General features: G+C 45.9%; 2 pseudogenes; one reads left to right on the forward strand and one right to left on the reverse strand.

The window, feature by feature from the left end:
* The first annotated feature begins 11,696 nt into the window (after positions 1 to 11,696).
* Positions 11,697 to 11,814, forward strand: LOC134891422 (5S ribosomal RNA; annotated as a pseudogene).
* A 1,874-nt stretch (positions 11,815 to 13,688) lies between these two features.
* On the reverse strand, positions 13,689 to 13,807 carry LOC134891751 (5S ribosomal RNA; annotated as a pseudogene).
* Between the last annotated feature and the right edge of the window lie 413 nt (positions 13,808 to 14,220).

The following is a 14,220-nucleotide window of genomic DNA, read 5'->3' on the forward strand; positions in this document are numbered from 1 at the left end:
TAAATATCCTGGAGCTAAGGGCCATTTACAATGCCATAAGCCAGGCAAGACCCCTGCTTCAAAACCAGCCGGTACTGATCCAGTCAGACAACATCACGGCGGTCGCCCATGTAAACAGACAGGGCGGCACGAGAAGCAGGATGGCGATGGCAGAAGCCACAAGGATTCTCAGATGGGCAGAGAATCATGTGTTAGCACTGACGGCAGTGTTCATTCCGGGAGTGGACAACTGGGAAGCAGACTTCCTCAGCAGGCACGACCTCCACCCGGGAGAATGGGGACTTCATCCAGAAGTCTTCCAAATGCTGGTCAACCGGTGGGAAAAACCACAGGTAGACATGATGGCGTCCCGCCTCAACAAGAAGTTGAAAAGATATTGCGCCCGGTCAAGAGACCCTCAGGCGATAGCGGTGGACGCTCTAGTGACACCATGGGTGTACCAGTCGGTTTATGTGTTTCCTCCTCTACCTCTCATACCCAAGGTACTGAGAATAATAAGAAGGCGAGGAGTAAAAACCATACTCGTGGTTCCGGATTGGCCAAGAAGAGCTTGGTACCCGGAACTTCAAGAGATGCTTACAGAGGACCCTTGGCCTCTGCCGCTCAGACAAGACCTGCTGCAGCAGGGACCCTGTCTGTTCCAAGACTTACCGCGGCTGCGTTTGACGGCATGGCGGTTGAACACCGGATCCTGAAGGAAAAGGGTATTCCGGAGGAAGTCATCCCTACCCTGATCAAAGCCAGGAAGGATGTCACCGCAAGACATTATCACCGCATTTGGCGAAAATATGTTGCTTGGTGTGAGGCCATGAAGGCCCCGACGGAGGAATTTCAACTCGGTCGATTCCTGCACTTCCTGCAAGCAGGGGTGACGTTGGGCCTCAAATTGGGGTCCATAAAGGTCCAGATTTCGGCTCTGTCGATTTTCTTCCAAAAAGAACTGGCTTCACTGCCCGAAGTTCAGACTTTTGTCAAAGGAGTGCTGCATATTCAGCCTCCTTTTGTGCCCCCAGTGGCACCTTGGGATCTCAATGTGGTTTTGGCATTCCTGAAATCACATTGGTTCGAACCACTTAAGACTGTGGATTTAAAATATCTCACGTGGAAAGTGGTCATGCTGTTGGCCTTGGCGTCGGCCAGGCGGGTTTCAGAATTGGCGGCTTTGTCTTGTAAAAGCCCTTATCTGATTTTCCATATGGATAGGGCAGAATTGAGGACTCGTCCTCAGTTTCTCCCAAAGGTGGTCCAGGCTTTTCACTTGAACCAACCTATTGTGGTGCCTGCGGCTACTAGGGACTTGGAGGATTCCAAGTTGCTGGACGTAGTAAGGGCCCTAAAAATTTATATTTCCAGGACGGCTGGAGTCAGAAAGACTGACTCGCTGTTTATCCTGTATGCACCCACCAAGCTGGGTGCTCCTGCTTCTAAGCAGTCTATTGCGCGCTGGATTTGTAGCACTATTCAGCTGGCGCATTCTGCTGTAGGCTTACCGCAGCCTAAATCTGTAAAAGCCCATTCCACACGGAAGGTGGGCTCATCTTGGGCGGCTGCCCGAGGGGTCTCGGCTTTACAACTTTGCCGAGCAGCTACTTGGTCGGGGGCAAACACGTTTGCAAAATTCTACAAATTTGATACCCTGGCTGAGGAGGACCTGGAATTCTCTCATTCGGTGCTGCAGAGTCATCCGCACTCTCCCGCCCGTTTGGGAGCTTTGGTATAATCCCCATGGTCCTTACGGAGTCCCCAGCATCCACTAGGACGTCAGAGAAAATAAGAATTTACTCACCGGTAATTCTATTTCTCGTAGTCCGTAGTGGAGGCTGGGCGCCCATCCCAAGTGCGGATTGTCTGCAATACCTGTACATAGTTATTGTTACAAAAATCGGGTTTTGTTGTGAGCCATCTCTTCAGAGGCTCCATTTGTTATCATACTGTTAACCGGGGTTCCTATCACGTGTTATATGGTGTGATTGGTGTGGCTGGTATGAGTCTTACCCGGGATTCAAAAATCCTTCCTTATTGTGTCAGCTCTTCCGGGCACAGTTCCTAACTGAGGCTTGGAGGAGGGTCATAGGGGGAGGAGCCAGTGCACACCAGATAGTCCTAAATCTTTCTTAGATGTGCCCAGTCTCCTGCGGAGCCGTCTATTCCCCATGGTCCTTACGGAGTCCCCAGCATCCACTACGGACTACGAGAAATAGAATTACCGGTGAGTAAATTCTTATTTTTCAAACTCTTAATTCATTATATGTCTGCAGATATTTTTTTGAAATAAGCATAAAAACTGAACATTTTGCATGCATTCAACCCTTGTGCTACAGAAGCCATTAAATGGCTTTTAATTAGGCTCTGCCCATGAATCATTAGAAAAGACCACCTAGGCGTGGCTTAACGCTGGAGGAGAGCAGTCGCAGCTGTGCATAGCTCGTGCTTTAAATAACATCTTTTCCCCTCCTAGCCCGCCTAAACTCATTCCCCTACTCCATACCCCTATTACCTGCACCCTCCCAACCCCCCTGCGGCTAAACTCCAGCGGCCGCGGAATCGGGGAGCACATCATCAGCTCCCGCGGATTGCGGCCCGTGGCTGCCTCTCACGCCGGGGCCTTGATTTCGCGGACGTCCCGCCGGACTTCCGGAAACGCGGCGGGGTCGGCGCCCGGACCCTGCTCACTTCTCCCGGGGCTCTCTGGCCGGCCTGTGACCTCCGGCCGGCCCCGCAGATCCCGTGACTGTCAACACCCGCGGGAGGCTCCAGTCAGGCGGCCGGCTGCTCGCTCCCTGCACGGAGACCCGGCGGCCATCTTCCTTCCTGCTCCCACAGCACCACACGGGCAAACGAGCACACAGGCTGCCGTAGGCCCGGGGGGGGGGGACACCTGAGGATATCCCACGCACCCTACACCTCGGCTAGCTCATCCTACTGGCACTTGGCCCCCACCCAGATCGGCTGGTGGTCGCAACCGCGGTCGGGACCCTCTGGGGGGGACGGTGCTGGCCGTTGGCGGGCCCTGCTGGGATTCAGCTGCTCTGCCGACACCGACCTAACGGAGCTGCCTGCACCTCATAAGGAGACACAGCCCACCCACCCTCCTCACTGCAACACGACACTTAAGTGTCAGCATACCTCTCGGTACTTCCCCTTACAGTGCACGGAGGCCGGCGGCCATATTGGCATTGCCCCAGATACTGGAGACTCGGAGTTTGAGACAGAGGGAGACGGGAGCTGCACTAGCTTGACAGCTACAACACAGTGCAGTGAGGAACTCTCCCCTGCCTTCCTCCCGCCGACCGGATCACCACTCCTCCCTCCGCACAGACCCCTGTGGCTGTTCGCGACGTGGCGACAACCGGGGATCCATGAAAGCCCCTAACGCCCAGACCCTGACCTCATCGCTGCTGCGCACCTAAAGGTCCACCGACACCTGGACATCGGGTCCTGGGCTGACCTCCGCCTCATTGGCTGCCGCCCTCTTCCTGCATACCCACGAAGGCCTGGCCCCTCTCATCATCCACTCCTGCCGGCTCTTGAAAGTCTTATCAACCGCAGCCACCGCACGCCCCTCCTTGTCTCCCCCCCATTTCACCTCACCTCTCGCCTCTCACCTCCCACCTCCCGCACGTCTTGCTCAGGATGAGCTGCCACTGAAAGCCACCATCTAATATGTGAGACCCGTTACACCCTTTACTATCTAGACTCTCAGCGCCTGGCTACCCCACCTCTGCTTGAAACCTCTTTGCATGGAAAAGTTCCTGATTCCCCTGCCCGTGATGTCCGCAGGCACTACTCAACATTCACGAGAAGACACCCCATGCGGGGACTCCTCCGACTCTGACCACTCGACCACACGCTTACTCTCTCAGCATTCCCGCAAGTCACGACCGCTTCTTAAGCAGCCGAAGATGAAGCATAAGGACCTGCTGGCGGTTCTAGGGCCACTCCTGGATGAGAAGCTGGCGGGCATCAAAGAGGCCATCGAGTCTTCTTCGACTTTGCTGAGCCAACACTCTACTCGCCTTGATGAGGCGGAAAAAAGAATATCGACACTGGAGGATAATTTGGAGGAAGCCCAGCGTTCTCTACAGGCCAAACAGCTCGAGGTCGCTGACCTTTCGGAAAAGCTTGATGACCTGGAAAATCGCAGCAAACGTAACAATCTGCGGGTCATAGGCGTCCCAGAGTCGGTACGGGGTCGCGAACTCCTGACCCTCCTCTCGGTGGATATCCCGGAGCAACTTTCCATGGATCTAAAAGGAGTCCCTCTAGTCATTGAGAGAGCCCACCGTGTGGGCCCTGAAAGGAAGAACTCTCTGGGTCGCCCTCGCCCGGTCATCATGCGTATCCTGAACTATGCGGACAAGGCGAGACTCCTTGACCACTATCGCAAAGCTACCAACCTCTCCATCGATGGTAACCGCCTCCTCATCTTTCAGGACTTTTCCGCATCAGTAGCCACAAAGCGCAGAGAGTTTGCTCCTATATGCAAACACCTCTTTGAGGCAAAGATCAGGTTCTCCTTGCTTTATCCTGCCCGCCTCAGAGTTTTTGAAGATGGACGACCACGCTTCCTTGAGGATCCAGAGGATGCCAAACTGCATTTTGTTATACCTGACACTTGATCACTGCGTATATATATTTGTCAACTACTCTACGTTGCCCGAATCTGCATTCAGGTCTCACATAATGTTTCACTGTTACAGTAGAGTGTGATTGGTTTGCACACTTGCTCACGCAACTAGTTTATTTGTTGTGTGCTGATGTTTTGTTTATTTTATGTTTGGTTTGTTAGTTTTACCTGCATGGACCGGGACCCCTTCCCTCACTGGGAGATTCCCCCCCTGCTCGCTGGGACAGGGTGGGACCCTGCTCTATCTTTTACGTTTATTTTTTGAGCTTTTTCCCAGTAGGGGTGGGCTGATATGTCTATTGACGCCCACCCACACTCTCATGTAGACGGAGATTCGACAACTACGCTACTTCGTATTGTTTCATGGAATATAGAGGGTATTAACCACCCGGTTAAGAGGAAGAAAGTTATCTCTCATTTAAAACGCATGTCTCCCCATATTATATTCTTACAGGAGACCCACTGGCTAGATGATCCTAGAAATACCTTGCGAGCCCCATGGATAGGCGAATGCATTTCGTCTCCATACCACTCTAAATCTAGGGGGTAGTGATTTTGCTACACTTCAACCTCCAATATACAGTACTTAGGAAGCTCTGTGACCCCGAGGGTAGATTTTTATTGTTAGATGTATGCTTTAATAATATGGTCTACACCCTCCTCAACATATATGCACCTAATATTTCACCCGACTCCTTTTTTGCAGGTCTTTTAACGACCCTCCTTACCTGGGGCTGCCAGAACTTAATCGTTGGCGGGGACTTCAACTTAGTCGTCGACCCATCCATGGACAGATCCGGGGTAAGTCCTACCACCACCATGACCCTTGCTCAACTCCTACCCTCTTTCTGCTCCCAATTGGATCTCTTGGACCCCTGACGGATCCTTCACCCCACTCAAAAGGACTACTCTTTTTATTCTCATCCCCACTCCTCTCACTCCCGTATTGACTACATCTTCACTGCCACTCACCTTCTCCCCAGAGTCACTCACACCTCTATTGATAATATTATCATATCAGATCATGCCCCTATTTCCCTCCATATCCGACTAAATGTACCCTCCCGTAGTCTGCCTCGATGGCGTTTTCCTGCCTACCTGCGTCACTCCATTGATTTTCTTCTCCATATGAAGCAATCTTGGCACAACTACACATTAGACAACGATGACCAGAGTCCAGACTCGCCGATTTTCTGGGGAGCAGCCAAAGCTGTTCTCCGAGGTCATATCATGTCTTACACTCATTCTAAACGGAAGAAGTTTTCATCTCAACTACAGTCCTTGAGTACAACCCTCACCTCAGCATACAGGAGCTACACTCAACACGATACCCCCGCCCACAAAGAGGCTTATCTCTCGGCCAAACTTGTTTACGATACATTTCTCACGGACAGAGCCCAACTATCTTATGATTATCAACGCAATAAATTCCATAGATGGGGCAACAAATCGGGCAAATTATTGGCCAACCTCATTAAAGGCTCTAACTCCCGCACTTGGGTAAATGCAATTAAAAGCTCTGACTCACTGAGCACAGACCCTGCAGTCATCTGCAATGAATTTAGAGACTTTTATCGATCTCTGTACTCCAAAGGTCCTGATGACCCGGCGGCTAACTTCTCCTTTTCAAAGGAGGCCGATCTCCCTGTATTGACTCAGGATGAGAGAGACTCTTTGGAAAGCCCGATTACGGCTGAGGAGGTTGTTGATGTCATTAAGACCTTACCGAACAACAAAAGCCCCGGTCCTGATGGCTTTGGCGCAGAGTTCTATAAAATGCTTAGGGATGAACTGGCACCCACCCTTACGTCTCTCTATAATCACATTCTTACCTCCAAACAAACACCGATTAGATTCAATGAGGCCACGATTATAGTCATTGCGAAGCCTGGAAAGGATCCCTCCTTACCCGGCTCTTACAGGCCGATCTCTCTCCTTAATCAGGATTTTAAAATTCTTACGAAATTAATGGCCAATAGATTGCAGCTCTGTCTTTCTCGCCTCATGTCGCCTGCGCAGTTGGGATTCATCAAACATAGACAATCTGTGCAGGGTATCAGGACCGCCCTGGCGGCTATCACCTACTCGCATACCCACAATCTCACCAATAATATCCTCATTAACCTCGATGCAGAAAAGGCCTTTGATAAGATTGCCTGGCCCCATCTTACTAGGTAAGAAGGAAATTGATCTGTATGAACAAACCATAGTAGATCGTAAAAGGACCAAATTAATTCGCGATAAACAAGATTTCGCGAAAGGCGACATTTTTAGGTGGAATCCAACACCTCTAAATCGGAACCGCAAACCAAGAGAAGATCCCACCTTCTCAGAATTCGAATCTTCCACTAGTGGAGATTCGGCAAGTGAAACCTTTGAGGAAACGGATAATTTCCACCCCCATTTTTTAGGTCAAGGTCAGAGATCAAGAGGCCGCGTCAAAACACGAGGAAAACAAGGAGAGGGGGAAAGAAGACGCGACGGTCGAAACTCAGACTGGGACACATCAAGGACATCTCGGTATCCGGCCCGGCAGAGAAAGGCAGTAAGATAGATTCTGATAAATCGAGTCTATTACAAGTCATCAATTTATCTACTAGGTCCCTTTCCTCGGATCACATGGCAGTACTCAGCAAAGGACTCTCTTTCTCCCCATCAAGACCTTTCAATCGATTCTCCTGGGAGAAAGATTTGAGATTATTTGGTAGGAAGCTTCTCCTAAAGAAGTTCTTCTCCAAACGTCAAGAGGGACAACTAGATGACAACAGTGAGTCGTGCCTCTCCACCAACGATCTAAATGCTATTCAAGAACTGGAAGAATTACAGGCAGAATCGAGTATCGATGTACAAACTAATCTTAGACCTCAATGTAGACCCAAATCGACCTTTTTTCCTCCTGATAATAATAACCCGGAGATCAGGGTTTTTCTCAATCAAGTCTCCAAGGAATTCGACAGTATCTATGCCCAAACCAGACAGGGCCTCTACCACTTTCCTAAGAATCTTAAATTTAAAGAACGCAAAGCATTACAAGAACTGGAAACCTGGCATGACGTAATTTTTAAACCATCTGATAAAGGCGGTAACATTGTGATTTGGCCACGAGAAATGTATATCGCTGAGGCTCACCGTCAACTCCTTAATACCTCCTGTTATAAAAAAACTTCTCAACGATCCTACCACAAGATTTTCGACTGCCTATAACTTAATAATACAACGGGCAACAACAAATGGCACAATTTCTAGATCTGAACAGAAATATCTAACTACACAGAATCCGAGAACACCAACCTTTTACTTACTTCCGAAGATACATAAGGATGCCTCTACACCGCCTGGAAGACCAATTATGTCTGGAAATGGGGGCCTCCTGGAACAACCGAGTCGGTTCCTTGATCTTCACCTCCGTGACTATGTCCTTGCTTTACCTTCTTATCTGCAGGATACAGCAGATTTGCTACGTAAAATCCATAATGTACATTGTGGAGACAATCTTTTATTGGTAACCCTGGGTGTAGAATCCCTTTATTCAAGTATTAATCACCATCAGGGAATCACAGCGGTCAAGCATTATCTAGACCAAGGAGGAGCCAATGATTTCTCTGATTTTCTTCTAACGTTACTGGATTTTGTCCTGTCCAGGAACTATTTCGTGTTCCAGGATCAATTTTTTCTCCAAATAAGGGGAACAGCCATGGGCGCAGCATGCGCCCCAACGTATGCCAACCTGTTTTTGGGGTGGTGGGAGCACTTCCACATCTTTAACTTCGCAAATGAGAAATATACCTCGCACGTGGACTTGTGGCTGAGGTATATTGATGACGTGTTCATTATCTGGAATGGAGATAAGGAACTCTTAATGGAATTTATCGCATTATTGAATACCAACGATTTGAACATCAAGCTGACTCATACCATCAGCCCCAAACAGGTTCCCTTTCTTGATTTGAACATTTACAGGTCACATACGGGGTATCTAGAAACAGAGCTATACAGAAAGGAGACTGCAACTAACAGTCTCCTTTTTCAAACTAGCTCTCATTTCCCGCCTACCATTGAGAACATACCCAAAGGAGAATACCTCAGACTCCGACGTAACTGCTCTGAGGATCATATTTTTCAAATCAAGAGCTGGGAACTTACCAATCGCCTCCTTGCCCGAGGCTACAGTAAACGATCATTAAAAAGAGCTTACCAGTCCACCATTTCAGTCAAGAGAGAGCAACTTATTTTCAGGACTAACCAGACAACCTCAGAAGATACGGATCCTATCAGATTTATAGGAACTTTCTGTCCGGAGTGGAGAATGCTTAAAGAAGCTATAACCAAACATATTCCCATACTCCATATGGATCCAGATTTATCATCTGCTGTGGGCCCTTCCATACAAATGAGCTGGCGTAGATCAAAAAACATCAAAGATCGATTAGTTCGGAGTCATCTATTGCCCACAATACCTAAGAAGCCGGCCACAACAGGTTCCTTTCCGTGTGGCCAATGTAAGGCCTGTACACATATATTCCGAACCAATGTGGTCACAGACAAGTATGGACAACCAACCACAATACCACATTTTTTCAACTGTAACACTCAAGCGGTAATTTACTGCATTACTTGCAGCTGCAATATGAAATATGTCGGCATGACCTCACGAAAATTGAAAGAGAGGGTCCTAGAACATCTGGGCAATATTCGCAATGCATCCAAATATCTGGCACGCATGAGACAACTCACTACGGTTGCCAGACATTTTCACTTTCAACACAAAGGTCTGATGAAAGATCTCAAAGTTTTTGGCTTGGATCGTATTCATTTGGGTATACGAGGAGGCGACATGACCAAGGAATTGCATAAAAAAGAGAGCGAATGGATTTTTCGCCTTGGTACCCTAAGACCCGATGGTCTGAATGAAAATATTAATTATGGTGCCTTTTTATAAAACACCCACAAATATACCCATTAATTAGTTATTTATTATTTATTCATTTACTCCCTGCTACTCCACTCATCTCCCACTTATCAGCAGACCCATCCCACATCCGTCACAACCTATACAACAATTAATATTCCCAATTTACCAATCCCCCACTCCCTACCATCCCTGTCACCTTACCTACCCTCACAACCACTCCCAGTATCACATCACCCAGCTTTGCATACACTCACTTAGTTTTCCCACCCAGTAACACATGTGCATCACACTCAGATCCCCCCAGTTATAGGGGGGCTTCCCCAACACGTGAGATCCCATTCACTATTAATCCCCAAATCCGTAATAGACCTCATACACAGTTCACCTTATCCACCATTTGCTCATCAGTCTCCTTCACCCCATTCCACCACATCACCATGCCACCAAGCACGTCCCTGTGACCATATCACACAGTCACAACCGTGCTTCTCTACATAATATTCATTTCATATCGTTATAATTTTTTATTTTATTTTATTTTACTTTTATATTTATTTTTATTTATTTTTAATCTTTTTTTACTTTCATTTTTATTCTTATTTTTATTCTTATTTTATTAATATATTTATATTTATTTTCATTTTTATTTTTATTTTCATATTTACTTTGATTCTTATTTTCCTTTTGATTATACTATTCTAGTATCATTTATCCACCATATTTGTCTACGGTACCCTACAATTAGTAATATTACAGGATATCTGACGTCTATATCCTCTCATATCACACAATTCTCGTGTTGTAGCTGTAATAGATGCTATTTAACACCACACAACTTAACATGCATATCATTCATAAAACAAGTCGCCACCTCGCGCGCCTTAGTTACCATGGCAACAGAGAGCCTCCCACTTGAACTAATGGTATACCCTTTTACAATATGGCGCCATCTCATCACATCAGTACAATGACGTCAGTTAGGCTCTTCTTTTCTTCCCCCTCTTCCTTTGCGCATACTCATCTGCGCACTTTTTCCTTTTTGATCATGTTCCGATTTACGTGCCGTAGACGTTATGACGATAGGGACCTCCCTGCGTGCACACTCACCAGCGCCTCTCTCCCCACGTGACCAGGCTCCGGTCATGTGCCACTGACGTCAGCCGCGAAGGTATAGCACGTGCTGCTGACGTCAGCCGGTAAACGCCGGCAACACGCTCCTACAGTTGTCTGTGACTAGTGAGCAACTTCCGATTGGCTGCTACCCTAATTGACAGGGCCTTTTAAACCTCACATTCAGACAGGAAACACGAGATCCCGGAAGTGAACAAGCCCAGCGGGCGAAACGCGTTTTCCACAGGATCCAAACAGGAGATTCTTTCATGGATGTTTACTGATTACCAGAGGCCCCCGGAATTTGATATCCACACATTATGAGTATCAAACTTGGCTATTTTTAACCTTATATATGTTAAGCTTAACCATGCTAAAGAGACGTAGTAATCTCAATCTGGGGGATTTCCCACCTACTGCATAGTTTATCATTTTTTGCATGTAAAGGGCAATTAACCTAGTATACCAGTCGGGATCAATAAGGTGTGCATTGCACTGCTTTCTTATCATCAGTGAATCTGTATTATTTCTCCACAGGTTCCCATGCACACAGCATATCTGACATCATTATATACAATTTAGAAATCTACTATATGTTTCAGATATCATGCAAACTTTGTGCAAAAACAGTGAATTTATACCACAGCACTCCTAGGTGCTTATGCACATGACATATCTGGTTCCAGTTTTCATAGGAACCACCCACTTACTTTTTGTGCTTTTGAATGACATGTCAATTTTTTCCATATATAGAGACATCAGGTGTTTTTTCTTTTTCTTTTTTCGGTCAACTTATTTGTGACCATCAACACAATTTGATCAGTATTTCTATTCTCTTATTCTCTCATTCCTCTCTGACATTCTTCACTGACCCAGCCCTTTTCTGTGGACTCTCATCCGCGATCCAGGGTGTATCACTGGCAAATTGGCAGATGAGTCACCTCACCTAACGTGGAAAGCAGATCCACACAGTTTCCGGACCCCTTTTCTTTCCCATATTCTTACCCACCTTTCTTATATAGGTGCACTCTCATTGGTAGATAGCCTCTCTACTATCATACCACGCTGTTAATGCCCGATCTCGTCCGATCTTGGAAGCTAAGCAGCGTTGGGCCAGGTCAGTACCTGAAAGGAGACTTTTTGGGAATACCTGGTGTTGTAGAGAAGGACACTATTCCCCTTCATCTGAAGGGTGGACACCAACAGCAGGATCACCACTTTTTCACTTCCCTCCCCCCCGTTCCCTCCCCCTCTGTCCCCTCCCACACCCCCCCTTTTTCCTTTTCATCATCTTTTTACCCTTTTTCTTCTTTACCCATCACGGCTATTTTTTCAATATGCTCTAAAAATGTCTAAGATATGTCGTTAAATTTGTGACCTAGGTATACCCGGTGATCAGTAATTTGTCCGACATTGACCCCCTCAGTGGTCTTGCAAAGACATAATATTGGATCTCCCTGTTTTCAGAAACACAGAATTTCTGTGCTGGTCAGGAGAAACGGTTGCTAGACTATCAAGTGTCTGTAACCTTTCTAATTTATTTTGTGTGATTACCGAGACCAGAACATTTCCCTTCCTTTTGCCTATTATCTTTATTTTTTCCAATAAAGATAAATATATAATAAATATAATAAAAAAATTATTCATCAACTAATTACAAAAAACGTTTTGATCACAGTGGGATACTAATAGTTTTTAATTAATCATTCAATAAATATTGTTTTTATATTTTTCAACTCATATCCGAAGAATTTTCTTTGATTTCTTCTTTTTTTCAAGAGTGCGCCCACACAAGAGCTTTCTTTCTCTCCTTTTGTATGTACAGATACCTCCTAGCTCTGGGCGCACCGCCAATAAGGACTATAATTGAAAAGATGTTTTCTTTTCCAATACTTGTCCATTTTGGCTTCTCTCTATCCCATTATAAATTACACCGGTGCCAGGTCTTTCTTTCCCTTGTTAGGGTTTTGTCTTATCAACAGTTTGGAGATAAATTTTGTGGCCTAGTTGAATACATCTATGCTGACCCCACTGCGCAGGTGATAGTCAACAACACTCCCTCACCCTCCTTTATCCTTGAAAGAGGAACCAGACAAGGCTGTCCCTCTTCATACGTTACATCCTCAACCTCTCTGATTTTCGCGGTGTTAGGATTGGCAATAGAGAGATTAAATTAATATCGTTTGCGGATGACATTCTTCTTTTTACCTCCAATCCGAAACAGTCCATCACAGCACTGCAGCACGCTATTTCTCGCTTTTCCTCTTTTGCAGGATTTTCGATCAACCTTGACAATTTGGATGCTCTGGCCATCTTTCCTCATATTACTACAGGGTGGGATACCCCCTTCCCGTTTCGGTGGGCCACCACTCATATCACGTATCTTGGGGTCCACCTTCCCTATGACCCCGCTCGTTTATACCTTGACAATGTTCGCCCTATCCTAACCAAGATCCAGACAGAATTAGCACTATGACTGACAAATGGGAGAAAACAGAAGGCTCTTGTGTGGGCGCACTCTTAGAAAGAAAATAAGTAATATATAACAATTTAATCAAATACTTAAAACTTAACTTTTATTAACATTATTACAACGCAAAATGCTTTTCCCAAAGATCTATCAATAAAGATACAAATTAGAGTATAAAATTAAAAATGTTCTGGTCTCTTTGTTGTAAAGAGTGTTTTGGAAAGGTTGTAGACATAGATTAGTCATACCCCCATTTCCCCTGACCAGTACAGGGTTTCTGTATTAATGGAACCAAAGGGTGGTCAAGACACAGTTATATGTAAAAAATTTGCTCATAGGCTGTAGATAGCTAGAGTGGTGATCAACAGTCACACCTCTAGAGATAATACACCTGAATTACATACCAATATCATAATTTGAGAAAAATTTCATAAGAGATTTATGGGCATCATAAAGTCAATAGGAAAAAATACTGATATTGTAAGACACTATGATAAAGGAATTACTGAATAGAATTAGTGGTGATACTGCTGTTGGTGTGTTTTTATCACATAAGTGAGGAGAATTCTGCTCTACAACACCAGGTATTCGCAGGCAGTCTCCTTTCCTGATACTGACCTGGCCCAACGCTGTTTAGCTTCCAAGATCAGACGAGATCGGGCGCTGGCAGCGTGGTATGGTAGTAGAGAATTATGTGTCCACCAATGAGAGTGCACCTATATAAGAAATAGGAAATTTCAAGAAAACAGAGGAAAAGTAATAGGAGCAAGATTAGTGAAAATATGTGGATCTGCTGTTCACGTTAGACCCGGTTCCAAAATTCCCACTCTTGTGGTACGATGTACCGGGAATCGTGAATGAGAGTCCACGAAAGTGGTGATAATAGGATATATTATTTTAGATAGTATATATGTGTTTATGCTGTTCACTATAACAGAATCAAAAAGGACCTCTTAAGTACCGCACACTTTATGCTTAATCCAAACTCTGTATACCAAAAAAAGGAAGAAGAGATTAGGTGGAAGATGGAAAATTCTCGAAATAGGGGCACAGTAGAGTCTGTTATGGAATGTAAATAATTAGAGCCTTTTGTAAGTGATT

Source organism: Pseudophryne corroboree, chromosome 3, assembly GCF_028390025.1.
Source record: "Pseudophryne corroboree isolate aPseCor3 chromosome 3, aPseCor3.hap2, whole genome shotgun sequence".
Taxonomy (NCBI): Eukaryota; Metazoa; Chordata; class Amphibia; order Anura; family Myobatrachidae; genus Pseudophryne; species Pseudophryne corroboree.